The 15,912-nt window shown below is 44.9% G+C and overlaps 1 protein-coding gene across 4 annotated transcripts in view; it reads left to right on the top strand.

Annotated features, from left to right (window-relative positions):
* Window positions 1–6,089: 6,089 nt before the first annotated feature.
* The window catches only part of CLIP2 (CAP-Gly domain containing linker protein 2), a 57,687-nt gene continuing 47,864 nt past the window's right edge, over window positions 6,090–15,912 (top strand). The window contains exon 1 of one of the 4 annotated variants that reach the window (XM_015646927.3): window positions 6,090–6,176. The gene's annotated coding sequence lies outside the window, so the exon portion shown is untranslated. Of the gene's footprint in view, window positions 6,177–6,311; window positions 6,654–15,912 lie in introns of those variants that run through there. The other 3 variants (XM_015646926.2, XM_015646925.2, XM_015646928.2) reach the window with 3 other exon arrangements.

The raw sequence follows: 15,912 nt of genomic DNA, 5'->3' as shown, positions 1-15,912 counted from the left end.
TATTCTTTCAGACCTTTCTCCCTCACACCCCAAAAGATGTACAGAAAAGCTTACTAAGTACTTGTAATCAGTACAGAGCACAGAGAAAGGCTTTTTGCTAATGGTTTATTCAGCCATGGGAGTGATCCTCTTCAGTGTTCAAGCTTGTTTTGCTATTGGGTTAAATCTGTGAGTTCAGCTTACTGTTACTGTTTGGACTAACACTCATGCATGTTGTTCTGCAGCTCTAGAAGGTCAAGACCTTAAATTGCAGTATTAGGAGAAGTGCAGAGCTCCTTGGGCTGTCCATCACTGCCTCCACTGCTGCTGTTAAAGCTTCAGCTCTTTCCCAGACACAGGTAGGTCACAGAGCAGAGAGGACCTCGCTGCCAGGTACGTGTGGAGTCTGCAGTGCCCTCTTTGCACTCTCTCCCTTTCACACAGCCAGGCTGGAGAGAGTGGAATCAATTCTCAGGCTACCAACCATTCTATCTTGTGGTCACTGGGGCTGAAAGCAGAGAGCAGAGCCAGAACAAATAGTGGGAGTGAAAGTAATGATGGGGCTGTTAGAAGGGAGGCTGGGCTGGAGCTTCATGAAATAGGGCATCACTGTATGAGGAGGTTTCCTGGGCCTGACATGTCTGAACCCAAGACTGACAGGAGCCCTGATTCCTGCAGAGCTGCTGTGCTTGAGCTCTAGAGCAAAATGGGATGATGCTGTCAGTACACGCAGGTATCAACTTGTCCTTGTATCTTTTAGCATCTCAAGCCCTGTCCATTCTTTGTGTGTTTATCCATGCAATGGCCCTGGGGTTACAGTTATGCTGAGCTCATTTTATGGGTACCCTTTAAAATTTCTTGCTAAGTGTTATGGCTGAGGTTCCACATTTTCTCTTCACCAGCACACAGCCAAGTTCCTGTTCATTTCCCCACCCACTGCCTCATCCTTACTCTTGTGCATCTCCAAGAGCTGCAGAGCTCACCAGCACACTTTGGGTAAATACAACATGACGCCTGCCTACTGTTACCTGAGCACTTTTATTTGTAGCATCTCATTGCTTTTTACATTTTCATTAAGCATCTTTAAAGCTTTTTTTTTCATGATGCCACACAGAATTTTAAGCAGCATGTCATCAACATCTGCAGTTAGGAAATTCATAGTGCTGGGAGTGAGACAAGGCCCAGGTCATGGTGACAGAGCAGCTGGAAAGATCAAGTTCAGCCTCTTGCTACTGGGAGACTCTAAAGTTGCATATATTTACAATTCTTGTCTAGAAGCATCTGAAAATATTTAAAAGAATGGGTTTTAAGTGCCGTTTTAAGCCAGAGAAGCTTTATTAATGATTTTTGTGCATGTGTTGAGACATTTACATTAGGTTACAAGAAAAGGATGCAGCAGCAGTGACTAGCCAGTCCTACTCTCCTGCCCCTTGGATGCTTAAGACTGAAAATGTGACTGAAATTTCCTTTCTTTTTCTTCTTTTAGTACATAATAGAGAGCAACGAGTGTCCAGCCCAAGTCCAGCTGCATGGTTACAGCTTTAGTCAGTAGAGGGAGTATGGACACCTGGGTTAAAGCTGCACAGGTCACCCGTGACATCCAAGAGATTTCAGATTTCAGCTGAATGAACAGATATGTTCACAGATATTATTTCGTCTCTCTTTGACTCATTTACTTCATCTGTAAAGAGGGGCTTCATCTTCACACAAAAGACTGACTATAATCTACTGTCTTAATAAAATAGCTATTCCAAGTTCTCCACTGTTAGTGTGAACTTGCATAGGGAATTTGGACAAACGTGGTATCAGAGGACAGAATTTCAGAAGGCCTCCACTTAATGGATGCTGAATTTCTCTGAACATCCACTTGCCTTTGGGCTCATGGGCAGGAAACAGGCTTTGTGTTTGTGAAAATGGCATATTTCTTCCATCATGCAGCGTGATCCATCTTACTGTTTTGTATCTGTGTGGAGTGCTGTCCCACATTCCTTGGAATCATTGCTACTGCAGCAAGGTAGTTTACTTGAAAATGTAGAACAACAGGAACTAGACTGTGCTGATGATTAAATTATACTGATGGTTGGAGTTTAAGTAACAGCTAATGCACTAATTTCAGTATAGGAAATATACTAAAAAAAGCAGCAAGAGCTCCTCTTGATCTTCATAATTAATGAGAACTGCCATGATCCTTCAACATATTTCTACCCACACTTCCTTTTATGTTAAGAAATATACAGGAACTCAGAGAAGTCAGCTGGTAGAAAGCCTTTCACAAAGCACTTTCCAGCACACTGCACAAGCCACGTGTGCTCCCCTAAAGTCTCCTGGAGCCAGATCTTGCCCACGTTGAATCCTGGCCAACAGTCTCATTTCTTGCAGTGAAACAGAACAAAGTGAGGCCTTCAGACAAGAGTGTACCCAACACACATCTGAGCTATGTGTACCCAAATAAGCACCATCAGCTGTGCTGAGCGTTTCTGGAAGGGAAATGAGTGGGATTCTCATCACTTAAGTTTAAATATCTCATTTGGCTAGTTCTTAAATATCTCTTTAATTTATGGAGGGAAGGGAGCATCATTGGAGAGCAATTAATCCATTTTAGGTGTCTGCAGTAGGATGAGGGGAATTCTACCCCAGTGCCTGTTCCTCTGCACTCATTATAGAGAAAGCCTAGACAGTTGGCTTGGATATAAATGTCAGAAGATGAGAGGTTTCTCTCACCTATCTAGATACAACAGAATCTGGTAGATATTAGAGGCTCTGTGGTGGCTCTGGGTCAGATAACAAATGTCTGAAAACATGTCTGCACTTGGCTGAATCATTGCAGCCATGCAAGACCTTAATTTTAATTTCAAGACTGTTTATAAGAAGTTTCTGAACTTTAGTCTTGGCCTAGAATGAGTAAGGCCTAAAGCAGCCACTGATCCTCAAGATAAGGTCTTTCAGCAGCTCTGTAATCAAAGGAAAAAAACAGCTTTTCTTTAGATCACTGCTTTAATCTTGTTCCTCCCACCTATGCTGGAATTTTGTTTTCTGCCCCCAGATGCAGAAGGCTCTTTATAGTGTCAGCCTGTGTGAACAGTAAGAGCTCACGCTGTCATTGCAGCTGCACCTTTGAGGCATTGGAAATCTCACATTACTGAAAGTTGACACTAATGAAGCTTTGCAATATTTTCAAATATAACTCCTGCCACCACTCAGTTCCCACAGTACATAGGCAGGGATTTCTAGGCCTGTGGTAGGGAAAAGAAAGAAGGGATTCAATTCTGAAGCCCTTGTTGGCATTTGGGGTCTTGCCCCTACACCTGGCCTTTATGTGAACTGTCATCTTTAAAAGGTTGCTGCCTTTGGGGATCAAGTGAGGGATTGGGGCATTAGGGTGGGTAACTTACTGGTATGTGAGGAGTGTCTCAACTCTTTGCAGAGAGCTCCTGATGCTGGTGAAAAAAATTGAATGGTACTTGAACATTTTGTCTGTATTTAAACACTATAGCTAACAGCAAAACACAAAATGATTTCTCTTTTTCTTTCCCTAGATGCAGGCATGAGTATTCCCTTGGTTTTTACATTACATTGTCTGTGTAATGCTTCTGTCAGAATAATTTAAAAGAAAACAGCAGTGAAGATTTTTAGAGATCCCAACAGGTAATGCAAATACTTGTCAAATCACAGTAATGGATCAGTCAGGTGGAGACAGTTTTGCCTGTCTGTGAGAAGCCACTTTTCAAAACAAGATCTATATAATCTCACAGAAAACAAGAGGGTAGTAGAGAGTATTATCAGGCAAATGTGATAGCCCAGAGATGTCAGAGATCACATACCAGCTCTCCACACATAATGGTTTAACTAAAGTCATTATTCTGCTCACCTGTGTAAAATTAGTAAGTCCTCACATCTTTGTAGGCCGAAACTTTAGTGTCTCCTGTGCTCTCCTATGTCTGAGATATCAGTGTAGGGTTCTCTGCCTGCACACAAGCCCCTGGGAATAAATAAATGGTTTTTGGGAGTAGTAGCATCTGTGGGATGATGGCATTTCAACATTTATAGTCATCCTGAAGCTTTGTGACAAGTAGGTACAACAAAAGCTGAGGCGCAGCTTTGTAGGAGAGCACTTGATAGAAGACACAAATAGAAGTCTACAGGCACTTCAACCAACTCACTGCCAGACCTCTGTCCCTGGATGAGCTTTCTTGCTCTCCCTGGAAATTCCCCTGAGAAAGTTTAATCAGGGAGGCAGATTTGTCAAAAGGATTTAAGAAATGACTGTAAGAGCTGTGAACTTTTTTCTAGCTTCTTCATATTGAAGCCAGTGGGCCTTATTCTCCTCCCAGACCTGCTGTGTGTACCACAGATTATTGGCAGGCAAAATATAATGCCAGACCTGCTGGCCTTCTTTGTCATCATGTAGACACAGGGCTGTAATTTACACATTTATGTGAAAGTTATTTGTACTAAGAACAAATTAGTGTATATAAGATTAAGCATAAAATTGTACAATTGATCAAAAATGAAATTTAACTTCTAAGCAATTCCTGATTTGAAATCCTACCCTGAAGCACCTAAAAATATTAAAGAAGTTGTTTTTTTTTTTTTCAGAACAGCTTGAAATTTACACTCCTCCCTACCAAATGCATGTCTGCATATAATGCTTCTTGTTAGTCTTACAAAGAGAGGTCTCCATTATTGCTCTACCCCCATTTGGATAAGGAAAGAGACTTGGACCAAAGGATTGGAACTGACTGAGCTGGCAAATCAGGGGTGGAGGATGGAGAAGTGAGAAGTTGTGTTGGAGTCCAAGCCTGATTCAATAGGTACCTTCTCATCTAGCTCTTCTCCTGGTGCCATACTGTCTCCCTAGGCAACTACAGATTAGAGAGGAGACAAAATTTCTTGTATATTCAGAACTGCAAAGCAATGACTTGAACTTGGATGCAGGAAAATGTCAGGGAAATACAGTGAACTAACAGTTGAAGCAGAGGCGTTGAAGTCAGGTGCTTCAGGTTCTATTTTTGGCTTGGACCAGCCATTTCACTTCTTACTTTGGCTTCCCCTTTCCAAGATGAAAAATGAGGATGCCTACAGCTGCCTCCTGGATCATCTTGCTGAAGACAGGACTGTCAAATCTCATGTTCTGGATGATGCTCAGTTGACCTCAGCTCTATTCTTCTCTGCTTTGGTGCCTGCACCTCCTTCATTTCTATCTCTCCTCTGCTTTTTTGGTCCCCTGCAGGCAAAACAGAGCAGCATCACAGCAGCAAATCTGGGGATTGCTGCTGGGTGGGAACCTCCTCTCTTTCTTTGTACCCTGGGGCCTTCAGCATAGCATCTGATGTGCAAATTATCCTGGGCTACCCCTTGATGTGGGGTAGTAAAGTACACAGAGTTATAGCTCCTGTGCAAAGCACTTCCACTCCTGTCTAAATTCGGGATGCAGTTTCAGGGCACAGGCACTAGACAGGTGCTAGAACATGTACAGAGAAGGGCAGCAGAGCTGGAAAGGGTCTAGAGCACAAATCTGATGAGGAGTGGCTGAGGGAGCTGGGGAAAAGGAGGTTCAGGAGGAACCTTCTCACATCCCACAACTCCTTGACAGGAGTGTGCAGCCAGGTGGAGGTCAGGCCCTGCTCCCAGGGAATAAGGGACAGGAAAAGAGAAAACAGCCTCAAGTAGCACCAGGGGAGGTTTGGATTTGATATCATGGAAAATTTCCTCATCAAAAGGGCAGCGGTGGAGTCACAATCTCTGGAGGGATTTAACAGATGTGTAGAATTAACACCTGGGGAAATGAGTTAGTGGTGGCCTTGTCAGTGCTGGGGGAATGGTTGTACTCGATGAGCTCAGAGGGGTTTTCCAACCTAAATGATTTTATGTCCCTGCTCCTTTATATGTCCGTGCAATGTCACCCCAGGCATGACTCTGGCAGGGAACAGCAGGAAGTGATAAAGGCCAAGTGATGATCACCACCTCAGCCTGGCCACCATCCCTTGGAGTTGTCAAGTTCTCTTTGCTGCGTTCCCTGTTAAATCCCGGCTAAGTAGGGGTCTCTTCTTTTTTACAGGAAGCACCGCCAGCTCTTCCTGCCCTTCCTTCCCTTCTTGTATCAATCAAAATCGCTACTACCTAAATTCAGGTGTGCCTAGAGAGCTCCTCCTTCCCAGTGCCGCGGAGAGGGAGGCGGCGGCTCCAGCGAGCGAAAGGTGATCGATCTCCCCTTTATTTCGGGTTTTAGGGCAGGAGCGCTCGGGGCTGGCAGGAGGAAGCTCCGCGCTGCCTTTGCACCCTCCCACCCGACTTCGGGAGGCGCCAGGGCCCGACAACCAGCAGGATTTCGGCCCGGCCCCTTTGTTCGTGTGGGCCCAGCCGTGAGCCGGGGGGGACGGAGGGAGCGGCGGTGGCGGCCCCGCATCCTCCTCCGCCCCCGCCGCTCCGAGCCGCCGCCCAGATCCCTCCTCCCGGCTCCCCGCTCCCTCCTCCCGGCTCCCCGCTCCCTCCTCCGGCTCTCGGCTCGGCCGCGCAGGGAGTGGCAGGGCGGCTGCCGGCCGGGGTGGCATCCTGCGCTGGCACCGAGCCCCCTGCCCCGCTCCGCCGGGCAGCCCCAGGGTAAGGGGGACATCGGGAGGCACGGCAGCGCCCGGCCGGCCCACGCCGCAACAAAGGAGGGATGAATGGAGAAGGTGCGGGAGGAGCCCGGGCAGCGGGGATGCGCCGCTCGGTACCGATGGGAGGCTCGGTATTGTCCTTGGGCTGGGAAAGGCACCGAGCATCCTCGGCGGGCCGGCATCCCGGCTGGATCCCTGGGCTGGGCAGCACCGGCGGCGGGAGGGGCTCGGGGGGTGCGGGCCCGCCGGGGGGAAGCCACCCACAGCCGCGGGCAGGGTGCGGGGTGCGCTCCCCGCCGCTCCTGGGTCACGGAGAACGCGCGCTGGCAGCGGCCCGATGCCATGGAGACGGAGGTGGGTGTCAGCATCCATGTCTCGGTGCCGAGCGAGTTTTGGGGTTTGAAAGGGGAGGAAAATTGCCTTTTGTCTTTGGGAAGCTTGGTTGCTTGCTGGGCTCAGTGTCCTCGCTCGGTTTTTCTCGTTTAACGATCCAGATATCGACATTAACCGCATCCTGCAGGATCTGATGTGGGTTTTTTGTCTGTTGCAAGATGTGCTTCTGGGGAAGGCCCAGGCTGAGCTGCTGGCATTGGCGTAGCGCTCAGGTTATGAACAGCCAGGCAGATGCAGGAGGGCTCTGCCCTTGCATCTCCTGACACGAGACAGCAAAGGGTGTTTGGGGCAGCATCCAGGGCTAGAGGCAGAGGCATGAGTTGTTATCTCCACAGGATCCAGGCAGGCTGCAGCGGCGTTTTGGAAGCGCTGGGAGACAAAGCACTGTGTCAGCACCGAGTGTTATTTGCTGCTCTGTTGAGCATCACTCTCACAGGCCTACAGACCTTGTCTCAGAAACTCATCCTGCTGGAATGGATGTCAAGTTTTACCACTCCATCCATTACTGCTGGCTAGAAGTGTTTCCTTGAGGGTGACTTGCAACTCAGGAACTGGTCTGCATGTGGACAGAGATACATTTGGGGTGCCTGGCTAAGTGTGTTTGCCTTAGCCTCTGCCCAGCTGCCTGCTAACAGCATTCCCCTCCCCAGCAATGCTCCAAGAGAGCCCCATTCATCAGCACAGCTCTGTCATTGCTGGTGTGCTGATGCTTTTGAACACAGTGCAGCTCCTGATGTTGAAGTTGCGTCTGAGATACGGCATTTTAAGAAATTACCTGCCAGGGATTAGGAAGGAGGGAGTCTGCATCAAACAGCTGTGTTCTCACAAAAGTTGTCACTACCTACCACAAATCTCTGGGAGTACAGCACTTCAAAGGCTCAGCTCTGAGACAGGCACAAGTGACAACATTAGCACCAGCCACTGCAGCAGAACAGGGAGGAGGTGTGCAGGAGCCTCTCTGTCATCTCAGGAGCACTTGTGTGGGGCTGCCTTCCATGAAGGGAAAGCTCATGTGTATTTTCACGAGATGCTCTCAGGTTCAGTATGGATGGGATTATCTGATAAACCAAGGGTTGGTGTGTGCTCCTCTAGACTTGCAGGCTGCCATAATCTACTCTAGCAAGGAACAGCTCTTGGTGTGTTTCCTCTTTATCCCCACTTGTGCTTTTTGGTTTGGCAGAAGAAGTGATGGAGAACCCAGAGGGGTTTCTGGTACAAGGGATGTGTCTCTGTGAGGGCATCCAAGCTGATTCTTCTGTTGTGTTACTGGGTGGTTAAAATGTACCAAGGCATGTGTTCCATCTCCTGACTGAGGTTGTTGGTTTTGTTTATCAAAATGCTGCCTTTGTCCATGAAACTTGGGGAAATTACCTTTTTTTTTTTTTAATTCTGGTGAGGACAAGAGACAGTATTTAAAACAAGTTCCATACCCCAGGTACATGGTGTTGGTAGCACTTTAAAGAGAGTACACAATGCATGGCAAGGTTAGATACTTTTAAAGCTCTGGGAAAGCCCAGGAATGGGTAGACCTGAATGTGACTTGTTGCTAGCCTGTGTTAGACACTGGTGTGCACTTATCTATAGAGATATCTGTGGATATTTATAGAGAGATCTATCTTTTCATGGATGCCTTTTGTTAAATACCTTGTGACTCTTTTCCTCTCCATCTCCCAAGCTCTCAAGAATGACCAAGGAAGTTGCAGACATGGGTTGAGAGCACTATTTTTTCCTCTGTTTCTGACTTTAAATGCTCTCAGTAATCAGTCTCTGGCTGTTGTTCTTTTATCACTGTTCTTGCGGTATTTATGGTAGAATTTCAGGTCTTGTTAGCCAGGCTTGGATAGTACTGGTGATGTCAGTCTCCAGCATGACTTGGGCTTTGTTTTACTGGTCAGTTTTTTAAAATAACCACATTGAGTTACTGAATAAAAACAAACTGTCCTCACTCCAGAAGTCCAGGTAAGAGTAAGAAATTTGGCTTGGTCTTTCTTGTGTCCTGCTCTATTCCTGCCTTCTCCATGTGGATCCTTCCTATCTTATCCCACGTGGAAACTCTTGTCTCCATGGCTGACACTGATGGAGACACACAGAATTCTCAGTGTATCATTGTACAAAGTCTCTTTCTGCAGCACCCCCGTGCTCTTGGAGCCTTTCCCTGTTCTGCTGAGAGCAGCCTGTGTGCTCTGTTGTGTGTTGATGCTAAACAGGACAAAGCAAATTCACTCCCCTCATAGCTGGATTTAATTTCGTGCTCTTATATGATTGTGCAGTAGCTCTTGTTGTCGAAAAATTACTTTATTGCAAGTGACTGATACTTTCTGCTATTCCCAAAAAAAAGATCCTGTTGAAACCCCTTTTTTTAAACAGAACCTGCAGCAAACCCACAATGTTTCTGCAGCAGACTTTTTGGAAATCATTCCTGTACACTGGTACAGTTTTTATTATCCCATTCTAAATAAATGAAACTGTGTCTATAAAACATCTGTGGTTGGTTCAGATGCAGCATAAGTAAAGAAAGATGTGTGAAGAAATAAAGCCAAGCTTTGTCATATTTTTGTTGCTTTTTTTTTTTAAAACTTCAGACTGATTGAATTAAATATGATGCTGACTTGAATTGGCACTGAAATTGATATTTTCATTTCAGTTATTTATTTGTATTGAGCTAATGTTTAGTCACCTGCGTAGTTGCAGAGGAATGTGGCACAGACTGGCAAAATTCCATATTGCAGTTTCTGAGCCTGTCTTGGAGTCTCTATCTCCTCATCCCAGTTTTCTGAAGCACAAAGGGAATCTAAACCTTGGTTTATTTTGAGTGTTTATGCTCTGAATTCTGCTGTTGACTCCCTTGATAACTCTATTTGTGCCTGTGAAAACCAGATGATTATTTTTGAAAATATTTATACTGTGTGTCTATAAAATAAACACTTCAGAAGGACTTCCCAAAGTGCTTTGATGGGTTAGATATTCAGGGAGACAGTGGTACCATCTCTGCCACTGTTTTTTCAGAAGTCTTGAGAAAAATAGTTTCTTTCTATCTGTTTCTCCCAGGTACAAAAAGGTGTAATTCTGACCTCCTTTGAGGTTTATGAATGAAATGCTCTGGGGATGTTGGGTATGTGGATCTTGGAACTTTTAAATCCCTTATTGCTCTTCATAAATCCCTGTCCTGTGCTTTCACACATGCTTGCTTTAAAAAAGGTAATGGAAATCAAATTGTATTGCCTGTGCCAGAGCTCTTGGTCAAAATCAGTTCTATTTTACTGAATAACTTGTGTAGTGTAGTAAAGACCATGTGGATGTTGGTTACACTGGAAAGATTTCACAGAAACTTCAGGAAATCATCTGATCCATCTGGCTGTTCCAGACTGGATCTGTCTTCACCTGCCATTCAAGACAGAGGTTTGAAGATTTTTAATTTTTCAGAGTAATGTAGCAGTGAAGGAATTTGCACAGCCTCTCTGGGCAGTCTGGCCCAGTTTGAACTCTTTTCTTTAGTGCATGCCTACCCCTTTGCTTTGTTGTTGTCATTGTCACTTTGCCTATCTGCCTGTTTCTGTTCAAAGGTGTTTCACTGACAGAAACCATCACAATTTCTTTTACAGTGTGAACTTTTGCAGGACATCCTCTGCTGGGGCAGGGAAGGCTCCCAGCCTTGGGCACCAGCTTCTGACAGAGTCACTGACAAAGGATTTCTCTGGCTGATCTGTTCTTTTTCTTCCTTTGGCATATTCCTCCCCTATTTATCTGTTGCATCATGCTTTGACAACTTCTGTGTCCTGTAATTAGTACTGGAAACTCTTCAGTAGCCTGACAGGCACAAAAAGCAGCTGCCTGTTGAAAACAAGCAATACTTTCCCATCCTTTGTGAACACTCACATTGATGACCTGCAAGTGCCTCCCCTGGATGCAGGGACTATCCTGGCTGTGGAACAAACTTCCCTAGAAAAAGAGGGAGTTGTATTTTTTTTTAAACACCCTCTCCAGTTGTGTTTAATGGGCTTTGTAGCCTCATATTTGGCTGTTTTATATTGTGTACTGTGCTACCTCTGTGGCTCACATCAGCATGAAGTTGGCCCTGGTGAATAAAGCCCCTCCTTGGCTATATTTAGCATTTAGCTATTTGTTTTATAACTGAAGTCCTTACTATGCAAATTGGAGCAGGTCAGTCTGCAACCTTGGATAAGTGCCTTTTTTTTTTTTTTTTTAATTTATTTTTCTTTTCCTCCCTCTGGACTTTTGTTTCCCAGCTGGTAAGTTTGGCTTGTTTAGCTGGTGACCCATCCACCAGAGCCATCCCTGATGGAGATTTAATGATGGACAATATTGCACAAAAAGGCAGGCTTGTGTGGAGTGTGCTGGTGAGACAGAAGATGCCTGTTGAAGGAAGGATGTTTTGCCTTTCACTGTTCATCTTTTATGTCTCTGTTTTTGTGGGCTTTTACTGGGGCCTGTGAAGTAGCTTTTTGAACTTGCTGAGTCTCATCCATAGGAAAACTTTGTTTATGTGTGTAAAGATATTTATTTACTTTTCTAGTAAACAATAGTGGCAATATCAATGCCTCCTGCAAGCTTAATCTTGATGTCTTTGAAGCATCTGCAAGCACTATTCCTTTTTTTTTATCTCTGAATCTCCCCAGAGCACACTGGCTAGGTGCCAGGAAGGTGTAGGAGCACTTCCAGCACACTTAGACAGAAATGTCAAAGTCAAATGGTACTTTTTGGTGATCATATGATTCAGGTTTATGGAGTGCTATGATACACTCTGCCTTAGGATGCCAGCAACTTTGATTGCCATTTTTAGAAGTGACAACTCAGTTTTTGCTCTTCATTTTTGGTTGAAACATGACCAGTTTGTGTTAGATGTTGTGCCACTGCTCTGCACTGTGATGTAGGGAGGCTGCTTTTTGTAAGGGCTTGCTCTCCTTGTGTTCCTCTTCCAGATGCTGGTTTTCACAAACAAGACTTCCTGTGAATAGGGAAGTTGGATTTTATCAAAGCCTCATGAATTGTAGAGAAATCTCTAATGGAATAGAGTGGTGATAAATCAAGTCTGAACTGACCTGCAGGACACCAGTTGTGAAATCTCTGTGTACATTCTGTTCCCTTCCCATGTGCAACTTTGGTGTCATGCCCCTAATAAATCTCTGCAGGGACACTGTCCCCTGCCCCCAGGGCTGAGCTCTAGGGAGCAGAAACTCAGCAGAACCAAGACCATGTCCAGGATTTTTCCCACAAATTAGGGATAGTTTTGCTCTGCAATTAGTACAGAATTATTGCTATCTGCTGCATCAGTCCTCAGAAGGCATTTTGTCAGTGTGAGTGAGGAGCACAAGCTCATCCAGCCCATAAATTACTCCACAGGTTATGTGATGACTTCCTTGAATGTACTTTGGCTTTTTCTTTTTGCACTTTGGATTTGCATTGTGGTTTTTAGAGTGCAATAGGAGTGTTTTGCACATTGTTCCTTTTAAAAAATCTTGTTTTAGAAGTAAATCACAGGATGTTCAGCCTATCATGGAGGTTAGAATTAGTTTTTAAAAAACTGAGCTTTTAAATAAAAGTCCTCTAGACTTTCTCTTGGCATTCTGTGCTAATTATTACAAAACTTGAGTGAACAAGAAGACTAAACACACCTTCTCACACTTGTCAGGGAAACTGTGTAGTGACAGCAGAGCTTTGTGGCTGAAAACCTATTTGAATTCTCCAGCTGCAAGACAGAAAATACTTGATGGCTGAGAGATGGTACCAGGATTCCCTGGTTTTCCCTACAAATAACTGGAAGCAGTATTCTCCTTTCATTCCTGCAGTACTATGCCTTCATTCCCTCTATGGGAGAAGGAAAGGTTTTCTTGGAAGAGGAGTCTGACCTTCATTAAAAATGAGTGTCTCTCATTTCCTCTATGCTTCAGTTAAGTGCAAGGATTTACTCCTAATCTGTCACGTGTCTCAGAAATGGTTTTCTGGTGGCTTGTCAGCAGGAGTAACTCATCAGAGAAGTGAGAAGGTGGTGGCACAATTACCTTGGATCGGATGGAGCATCTTAAGGAATTAAAAGATAAAATTGCCTTTTCTTCTCAGCGTAATCTCTGTCTCTATTAGCAAAGCTGCAGTTTGGCGTTACCATATCCTGTCTCTGATGGGATTCATTTCCTGCCCCTTTCACCCAAGGCTGAGTACTTCAAGCCTGGCCCTTGGATTTGGATTTTCAAGGCAAAATTCTGTTCTTGAAGTCCCTAACCCATCTTTGCAGCATGGTCAGTGTTGTGAGGTTGTGAGCCACAATACCACAGACATTTCTGGGCATAAAGCAGATGAGGAGGGAATAAAGTATCATCATAAAATCACCCCAAGACACTTCCCCTTTTTGAGCCTGTGTGACTCACATTCAGCTGTCCCCTTTTCTGATGGAATTTTGGTCATTGAAGCATTCCTGGGATGCTTTTCTTGGTTGTGGGAACAGACAGAACCATTCATCCCAGTATGGAGGGACTGCAGGAAGAATCTAGCAGATATCTAGAAAATGCTTGTTGTTTGTCATGTCTTGTAAAAGAAATAAAAACAAAATAAGCAGAGCTGGTGGCACTGGAATATCCAGAGGGGCAGATGGGGTTTTATTTACAGTGTATCTGGAGAAAGTCACATTTCCATGAAGTTTTGCAGGAGGGCAAAGCATACAGCTTGTGCAGGTAATATGGGGACTAGGAATGACAAATAACATAGAGAATTGAAATTTTCAGTTCCCCTGAAGTTTCTGGATAGAGCTTAAAGCCCATTCTGGCTGATTTCAGTATCAGGGAAGAGAGATGGCTGATGTGTTTCTCACACCACATGTTTGCCCGTGTTCAGCCTTTACTGCAGAAAGCAGATTTTTTAGAAGAGCTGGAAACAGGTTTTTCAGGAGGGCTCTGCTCTCAGAGCCCGTTGGGAAGCTGAGGGTTCTGTTTGGGAGCTGAGAGCATCTTGTTATCTCTAATGGAGCAGGGCAGTGCCCTGTGGAGATACTGGCCTGTGTCCCAGCCCAGGGATATTTCTGCAGCATCACTCACCTGGGAGCTAATGTGGGACTAGGATGGCTCAGGCAGCGTTGCTCTGGGTGGTGAAGATGACCTAATGGCATCATTTGGAAAAGCTCCATGCTCAAAACGTTCAGAACTTCCTAAAAATCTGCTCATATACATTTGTGTTGAAGTGGGGGAGAAACTTGTGACAGAGAAGGAGTATCCATCCCCAGCAGCAGGCACAGAGTTCTTTGAAAGCATCCCAGACATTTATTTTTATCTGTGTAGTACTGACAAACTGCATTTGTAGTAAAATTTACTCCAGTTCATCCTTATTTCCCTGTGTGATGATGAATGTGCAGGGGTGTGCTGTGGTCAACCTGCAGTTTGTGACAGTGACACTTTCCAGGATGAGTTTGCCCCTGTCAGACTCTCCCCATAACCTGACATGCCATGGGCACAGCCAGCCAGGAGATTTGCTGCCATTCCCTGTGGCACTTGAGAAGTTTTTGGATCTGTTGGATGTGACCCCAGTGAGTTTGGCCATGAACTGGTTGTGGTGGTTGTATTTCAGGATAAAAGCATCTGTCTGTTCCAAGGGGAGCATGATTAGCAGCCTGTGGAGCTCATTTGGTTTTAGCATTGGTGTGTTGAAAGCAAATGTGTTTGTGTAAAGATTTCTGGCAGAAATATTTATGTGGTGGGAATACACTTCCTCTTGTTTCCCTCCCCAGTGTAAAAAATATCCAGTTGTCCTGAGAAGAAGCAGAAAATTACAATATCCTGTGATGGGAGTGGACAGCTGATCTTTAATGAGATGTGGGATAATGAGATGTGGAAAGAGAATGAAGTTCCTGTTCCCTCAAAGATGAGCAGCAAAACAGAGGAACACACTAAATTCACTGCAGCCTCCTGTCCAGCTCTGACAACTGTTCCTTGCCAGCTCTGTGGCAGGAAGGCTGTTTTATCTTTTCCTTAAGAAAAGTTTCCTGCTCTTGACTGTTATTTCTGCTGTGGATGATGTGATTGGATCATCCTGCCTCTCGTAGCCAGCCCTGACTTCTGTTTGAGGTGAATATCTGCAGGTGTCTGAATCCATCCCAGGTATTGAGCACCTTTGTGAGCACATGGAGAAAAGACCTTGGTCCCTCATTTTTTTGCTCAGGCTCCCTCCCCAGGGATCTGCTGATCCCTCCTTTCACTGTCTCTTTAAGCTGATGTAGGATGACTGACTCTTACTGCAATTCGTTGTTTTAGACATTTGTGAGCCCTTGGGAACACAATTTTGGAATTCTCCTTGCGGTTTTCCCTCCTCTGTGTCTGCTCACAGCTTTTCCTGGAGCCGTGCCAGCCCTCTGCTCCCTCTGACCCAGCCTGTGTTGAAGTCCTTACTCATGCCTTAATCATTTCCCATCTCATTATTGCAATTCCCTCCTTGCAGCATCTGTAAATCTTTGCTGCACTGATTCTCAGGGGTGCTGGATCCTTCCTTTGCCCAGGAAGCAGTGTCCTCACTTTCTGGCTGGTCCTTCCCATTAGGTCCCTGCCTTACTCTGCTGCCACTTTTTTTCCTCCACTGACTCCCAGCCTCAGCTTCCTTTTGGTTGATAGACTCAATATTTTATTATTTTTCTTTATCCATTAGGAATGTGACTGCTTTTTCTTTTTTTTTTTTAAACAACTTAGTCATTTCCTTTATTTTTCCTTTCTTGCCATAAAATTGTGCTTGTGGATGCAACATCCTTGCAAGGAATTTGGAGGTTTTATTCCATTTGCCTACTGGGAAGGGAATGACATAAGGAAGGGTTGTGACTTCACTAATGGATAGTTGGTAGAGTTATGCTTAAGTTCAGAGAAGTTTTGGGGTTTGTTTTTTTTTTTTCAAATTTTAAATCCATAGGGTCAAATGCCCTTTTTCCTGTGATAAGTTTTCAGATTTGTCT

This window comes from Parus major, chromosome 19 (assembly GCF_001522545.3).
Source record: "Parus major isolate Abel chromosome 19, Parus_major1.1, whole genome shotgun sequence".
NCBI classification, from domain to species: Eukaryota; Metazoa; Chordata; class Aves; order Passeriformes; family Paridae; genus Parus; species Parus major.
This window is presented reverse-complemented; position numbering and strand designations above follow the sequence as displayed.